The sequence below is a fragment of the Myotis lucifugus genome, unplaced genomic scaffold (assembly GCF_000147115.1).
Source record: "Myotis lucifugus unplaced genomic scaffold, Myoluc2.0 scaffold_11, whole genome shotgun sequence".
NCBI lineage: Eukaryota > Metazoa > Chordata > Mammalia > Chiroptera > Vespertilionidae > Myotis > Myotis lucifugus.
Window position 1 is genome coordinate 13,429,822 of NW_005871059.1, and position 8,178 is coordinate 13,437,999.

Sequence of the window (8,178 nt, forward strand, 5' to 3'; positions counted from 1 at the left end):
ATTAAGTTTACAGTAAAGACAAGCAGAAGAGAAACTCAGATCAGTGTTTTGTCATATTTATTAGCTGTTACCATCAAAGGTTATATACAGGGCAGAAAAGTGAAATTGTCAATTAGTTTGATTATACTTTAATCAGAATTTGACCTTCCTTGGTCATTTGGTGATCTACGTATTCCCATTGTAGGCTATGTGACTCCATACTCACCTCAACAGTGACCACAAACCTAAGCTGATCAAGCCTTATTTCAGGGATTAGAACATGACCCAATTAAAATCAGTGAGATTTCTCTATGTTTTCTAGGAAAGGTATCCTTGACCTTCTCTACTGGATGTGAATCTAAAAGAATAAAGCACAAGATTCCACTGCTGCTATTTCCCAGTTTAGCTGACATTGCAATAATACAGGTGAAGGCAGAGCCGAGGTTTCCATGGTATCAGTTCAGGCCTGAATACAGATATGCTGAAGGCATCCCCTATTTCTAAAAATTGTAGTAATAACATTTTATTTTTGCCTAAGACAGTTTAGCTATTTTGTGTCACTTTCAACCAAGAGTCTACATATATTTTTACTTTTCAAAACAGTTTCAATTTTAGATAACTTTCTCCTTTTCAATTAAGATAATTAGTTAAGTGTTAGTTAATTGCAAGATTCTGTATACCTTAACTTTTATACTACTGACAAAATTTTCATATAAAAGACTTTGCAATAAGTCTCCCATCTTTTGCATATTTTTTCCTTTTTTGGTATGAAAAATATTGTTTCTTTATCTGTGGATATCAAAGATAATTCTTACATTCTTATATTTTCCTTAAGTGGGAATTATTAAAGTAAGATATTTAAGAAAAACAAAAACACCAGATAAGAACTCCCTAAATTTGTCCCTACCACACAATCCACCAAATCAGATCTGTATGCATTTCCTCAGAGGAAATCTGTATGTTTTTCCTGTGAGGAAGAAGCACAACTATGAAAGACCAATCCCTTGCTCATACTTTGATTCTTATCCTTTCTTTTCTTTGACAAAAAAATTAGAGAATCAACTTCCCCCTTTCTTCAGCCTCTTTCTCATAATTTTGTCTAGTCTTTTTCCCCTAAAAAATAACAAAAACACAAAAAAGACAACAAGAAAGCCCATACCCATATTTAAACAGTAAATGAATGAATAAATAAATGAATAAACCATCTCCCTCAGCTTCATTTACCCTCATCATCCTCTTCTTCACAGTCAAACTTCTCAAAAGAAGTATCTTCACTTACCATCTTTATGTTTTAATTTTTCATTTATCCCTTTGTCCGCTCCAAGCTGACTTTTACTCCCTTTCCTCCACCAAATTCCTCTCATCAAGATCATTAATAATCCCATTGTCAAGAAATCCTATGGTCATTTTTTTTAGTTCTAGTCTTCCTTGTATTTTCAGCAGCATTTACTTTTGAATACTCATTCCTTTTGAAATACCCTTGTGCCGTGCCAGCACGGCCAAGGGTGAACTTGAAGAGGGGTGGTGAAGGATTAAAGAAGACAGACAAGAGAATACAGCTGGGGCTTTGAGGATCTCCCATGCCTGGATGAGGATACAGAAAGACCCAGCTTGCAAGCTGAGGCTTTATTTTATAGTCAGATCAAAACAAGGGTAGTGGTCAACATGTTTACAATGTTCTTGTGAGTTTCACCTTGTTTTGGTGGCTCTTGCTGCACCTCCCACAGCCCATTAGCTACCTAGGAAGGAACTAGGGAGGGCTATAAGGTTAAGCTTAATTATGCTAAGAGGGCTCTGCCCTCCAAGCTGGGACTTGTTTGTGTCCCTGCCACAGGTCAATCTGAGGCTTGACCCTAGAGCCGCTCCCTACATACCCTAACCCTTAATTTCCATATCACACATACTTGACTCTTCTCTAACATATTTGACCACTTTTCCATTTTCCTTTCCAGGCTGATCTCTGCACAGACAAGACAGCAAATGTCAGAATTCCTTGAAGTTCAAGCCTACAATATATGTATCTCACCATACTCTCTCCCTGAGCAAAGTCATATAAACCTACTTTTTTAATTGCCACCCGTACAGGTTGGGGCAAAAGTAGGTTTACATTGTGAGTTTATTTTTGTATTATTATCAAATTATTGTGTTATTTTTATACAAATAATTGTAAACCTACTTTTACTCTACCCCATATGTGGATAACTCTAAATCTCTTTTTTCTATCTTTTTTACCTTCTCATACATCCAGCGACACCTTTGACTTTGCTCCTTGAATATTTCAAGTTGATCTAAACACAGCTCACCCTCTTGGGGTTCCCAAGATAAATTTGTTTTTCAGAAAGCTTCAAGTACTTTTTAGATATTTTTTAAATGCCCCAAATCAAAAATATCTAGTATTATCAAGTAATACACTAGTAAGAAAGAAAAAGAAAAACAGGATAAGAAAGAAAGAGAGATGAGAGGAGGGGAAGAGAAGGATGGAAGTGAGAGTGAAAAAAATAAAGTTTTCTGATAAGTGTCCAAAGTTCTAAAACCTTTACCTGGGTCTTACAAAACAGATCAAAATTAATTGTCTTTTTCTGTCTTTCATATTTTGACTAGCTAGTGAGCATGTTGAGGATTTGAGAATAATTATATTCTAAGTTTCCTGACAAGGAAGCTCCTGGGGGATATGGAAATCAAGCCCCTGCAACAATCCAGACCGTCTCTCTTCAGTGTCTCCCATGAATGTTGTTTCTACAGGTCAGTGCAGAAAACCTCAGTGCTGAATGGGATGGGAAAAAATGGTCTAAATCCTTTAATCTATTCCTAGTAGATCACTATCATTATCTGCAATCAGTTCTATATATAATTAGAGGGTTTATTTTTGCATTACAAAAACTATCCTTAATTATGTGTTATTTGCAAATTGCTGCAGATCTACATTTAGCTATATGATTAAATGAGGGTCTTGCTCCTCACTGTATTAATATCATTTCTACACTCTTTCTCTTCTATCCCAAATCCTCTGATTTAGTGACAGATAATGTTCAAAATGTTTTCTAAAAGCACTCACCTGTCCTTCCAGCACTCACACAACATGCTCTCTGTCAAAACACCCATTCATCACTTGCTTGTTATCTGGCAGAAGCAATATGAGATAAGTCATGGTGGGCAAAACTAAACACTAGAACAGGCTTTTAGACAAATGCTGCCTTTGCTCCCTTAAGGTTCTGACACAGTGCTTACTATCAGCATTTTCTTGTTCTTTGTTTGAAAATGTCCAGCAAAGTTACAATAAGGGATATCCTTTTGGGGTAGACCCCCTTCTAAGAAGGATATTCTTTTACCCTAAACACATTAGTCAAGGCTATCCTGTAACTGAGTCCAGACGGGATAATGGAGAAGTTCTATGTTTCTTCAAACTTTTAGTACACCTATGGTTTCACGGACCTACACGTGAAAGAAAATGTCTTTGAACCAAAACAAACATATTAGAAATCCAAGGAATAGGCAACTGGAGCAAATAATGCCATAATTGTCAAAATTTATTTCAATGATTGACTAAATTATTGACAGAATATTGTCTCATAGGCTAAATAAAGGCCTTTATTTCGTGTCTCCTAACATGTAAATCAACAAAATCTTGCCAGCACTATCACACTGCTCACAAACAAATAATAAGAAATTCAGGGGGTTAAAATGTATCCCTATGACTAGACAAGGATTGTAGACACTGAGAATTAGTAAATTCCAAGCATTTGCAAATATTAAGAAAACCATTTTCATGTTCATGTTTGAGGTTGGCTGAGATATTGAGGATGAGTTGTGCAAAAATGACCAGAATTTAAATCCCTATCCTGATGCTTGTTTTCATTACAACTGGATAACTTAACAGTAACAAAAGCAGTTCTTCACATTGTCATCCATTATTTTATATTCACCTGTAAAGCATATTCATTTTAAAAATTTTAACTTAGGTTATATTCTCTCTCACTATTTCTTCCCTTTTTGGCAGTGTAAAAAATCCAATGTACAACTTAGCTGGTTTGGCTCAGTGAATAGAGTGTTGGCCTATGGACTAAAGGGTCCTGGCTTCAATTCTGGTCAAGGGCACATACTTGGGTTGCAGGCTCCTCCACAGCCAGTGCCTTACGGTGTATGTATGTGTAGGAGGCAACCAGTTGATATGTTTCTTTCACATTGATGTTTCTTTCTTTCTTTCCCTCTCTCTAAGAAGTCAGTGGGAAAATATACTGGGGTGAGTATTAAACAATAGCAACAAACAAACAAAATAAAAAACCAAAATCCAATGTAGTTGAGAATACTAAGAAGAAATGTCACAGTATGCCATTAAATGGTAACTGAGTAAAGAAATCCTTCAGGATACCTGAGAATACCTAAGTTTCCATCATCAATATTATTACCAAAATATTTATAAAAAATATTTCTGCATTTGTATTCTCTGTGTTAAGAAATATAGCACTCCTTAAAAACCCAGTATGGGTTCAAATCCTTTTTAGTCTCTTTTAATCTTCTACCTTCATCTGCTACTCATGTTTGGTGTTTTCCAGGATTATGTGTTTGGCCCATAAACATGACACCTTTCTGGGCAATCTCACTCCCTTTGCCACTATTAATTACTTTCAGCAAGTATTATGGTAAAGTGAGGGCTAGAATAGCACAACGGTTAAAAACACAGGCTCTCGCTATGACATTAGCCTGCCTGACTTCAAATCTCATCTTTGCCACTCACAAACCTCTTGTCATTCTAATGATGTCATTCCCACTTGAAGTCTGAGTTGCTTTATGGTGGGAGAGAAGGTGGTGTGAGGATTGAGAGCTGCTGTGGGCTTTGCACAACCCACACAACCATATCATAACTACTTAGGAGTGGATTTCACTGTGAACAGTTGTGAAGATGATAAATTGTTTTTACTTTTCCACAATTTTATTTTGGTGGGGCACTTTTATAAAATTTTGATTTTCATATGGTCTAGAATGCCAAAAAATAAATGCACTTAGAAATACTGGTAGTTTAAAATTTCAAACACTCTAAAGGAAGATTAATTGCTCTTAATTGGAGGGATACAGAGTGAAATGTCATGGGCTTTGAAGTTTCAGATGTAGAAATCACATGTAAGTTGTTTTTCCTTGAAAAGTAACTTCAGCTTTCTGAGACTTAATCTTCCCATTAAAAAAAGGTAGGCCCAGCCGGTGTGGTTGAGCTTTGACCTATGAACCATGAGTTCACAGCTCAATTCCTGGTCAAGGCACATGCCCGGGTTGTGGGTTTGATCCCCAGTGTGGGGCATGTAGGAGACAGCCAATCAATGATTCTCTCTCATCATTGATGTTTCCATCTCTTTTTCTCTCACTTCCTCTCTGAAATCAATATGTGTATATATGTATATATATGTAATATATAATATATATATGGAGCAGGGGCTGATGAAACCCACCTCACAATCTGTGATGAAGTATAAAAGAGCCAGTATATGCATATTGCTTGGCTCTGCCTGGCATGGGCTCTCTTGGCATATAAGGGGTGACATGTGATAGACTTTTATTTTCATCTGGTATCTATGTAAACAGGACATGGGGTGAGGAAGCAATAAAAGCAGAACACAGACCAAACTAGGTGGAAAAATAAAAAGATGACCTGTAACAGAACCAAAATCGTGTTAGAGACATTCTTTTGACCATTCTTGATAGATAAAACAGAACAAACAAAAATCAAAACAACTAAACCTCCTTCTGTCTGCCTTTTTCAGAACTCGTTCGTTCATCAGAGAACAAGCAGAAAGAGAGCCTTTACCCGCCCAGGAGTAGGGGATGGATGGATTGGTGGTGGTGGTGGAGGGGGCGGGGGGCAGCTCTCAGGGCACAGCCACTACAGGCCCAGCCAGGCCAGACTTTCCTGGGTGAGGCAGGCAGGTGTCACAGCATCACTAAGGCAGTTTAGAATAGAGTCACACTAACACACCATTCATGCTCCAAGTCACATCTCATAGGAAGGAACTGTGTGTTCACCCAGGGGATCACTTAGACACACACCATGGGTTTCTGTGACTTTGTGAGAACATTTTTAGGGATTCATGGGCCCTGGATTGGGTTAGAGAGGTGGGATTAAGAAATAAAAAGTTTCAGATGACTGATTCTTGGGCCCCAAGTACACTGCAATCTGGCTTTGGACTACCACAATAGAAGAAAAACACCTTTACATAGATAGTATAAATGAGCTAATTCTGTAGGTCCATGTAATGGACAATATCACCTAAGTTTTATATAAAATAACCAATTTATACAGATATTATTTAAATTATGACTCAATATAGTTGCACATTTCTAGGTTTATATTTGTACGAGTACCCCAGTGCATGTATTCATACACATTGAAAGGAAATTAATTAGAAGATGGCCAGCAAGGCGGGGCTGGGCAAGATGGGCCAGACATGCCCTGGAGCCAACCTTCCGGGTGCAGCGGCTCAAAGGGCATCTGTGGAGTGAGCAGGATCCCTCCATCAGGTGGGGTCCCTCGGCCTGGCCTGCGGGGATCAGGCCGGAACTGGCTCTCTGACATCCCCCAAGGGGTCCCAGATTGTGAGAGGGCAATTCTCGGGTGACAGACCCCGGAATCAGGCTCCCTCCTATCTGGTTCCAGGATGTGTCACCTGAGAACCACCGCTGCCAAGTCACCACAGTTTGGCACCTCCTGCATTGAGCATCTGCCCCCTGATGGCCATTGTGTGTCATAGCTACCAGTTGGACGGTCAGACAGTCACTTAGCCTTTTATATATATAGATTATACTGAAAACAGAAGAAAAAAAGAGTATTTAGAAAAGGGAAAATCTGCTGGGAAGAAATTTCAGTAAAATTTGGGAAATAAATAGCATTTACATATAGGGAAAATCTGCTGGGAAGAAATTTCAGTAAAATTTGGGAAATAAATAGCATTTATATATATATATACATATATATATACACACACACAAAAGCACAGTCCCTAAGATGAAATTTTTAATCAATGTTGGAATATCAAAGTAAAAACAACTGACTACAGTAAAAAAAATTGCTTTGGTAATAAAACCTTATTGAATGAAGAAAAGATAGCAAATCAAATTTAGGTCACATAAGCATATCAAAAAAAGTAATGTGTGTTAACCTACAAAGAAATAGTGTGAACATCAGGCATTATTTTAACTTACCATTCTGCGGTAATGTGCATTATTTAATCTCAAAATTAAGGTAACTGTTAAAGTGAACTTTCCTTTGCATTTTGTGACTTATATATAGCACAGTTTATGTATTACAAACCTGTAAATATTTAATTTGTGATTGAAAATACCTATATCAGATTGGCATTAGGCTAGAGCGAGTTTCGCTGTCATAAGTAAATGGACTTTCTGGTTGTACCAGACAACTTCATTAAGCACCACAGTGTGACTGTAGCCACCAAAAAAGATTAATATGATTTTAAACTGTAAATAAAAATATAGCTCTGGGCAGCAAAACCTAGGTTTGACATTTAAGACAAAGGACTGGAGTCCCAACCAGCCTCACACAGCTGGAATATTTTAAAATGGTGTGTATTCTTAGATGAGTGGACAGAATGGAAACTGTATCATATGAAGATCAAAGAAAGTGGTAATATCCAATTTGGACATTACCTTCTGCTCATAAGGGATTTGACAGTCATTCCCAGTCCCTGGCAGGCTATCACAGAAACAGCAGAGACATGGACCTGCTTCCACGCATAGAAATGTTCATGAATAAAATAGTTACAGAAGAATTCAGATTCCTTTAATAGGGTGTTCAACCAAAAAGCTGGGGAAACATTTACTGGAGATGTTTTAGTTAAAGTGTCTTTTTCAAATGTGGTTCAAGACCTGTTTGAGAGTCATAAAATGAAATCTTAGTGGATCACTACAGTTTGTGTTTCTTTAAAAGAGTAAAATAGGAAATATGTGTGTTCTGGATCTGCAGGAAAGTGGCATATCATTTTGTTATTGTTTCATGAAACTCTTGTTACACATATACACTGAGTTGTGCTGTAGGTGTTAGTAAAAGATAAATTTCTTCTTGTGAATTGCAGTAAAAAAAAGTGTGAGAGTCACTGTCTTAGTTATCATCTTCATAATTCTCAGGAGAGAATCTGGAGCCAGACACGCTTGAGCTGGCATCTCAGACACAAAACTTTTATTTAACCTCTGGTTATG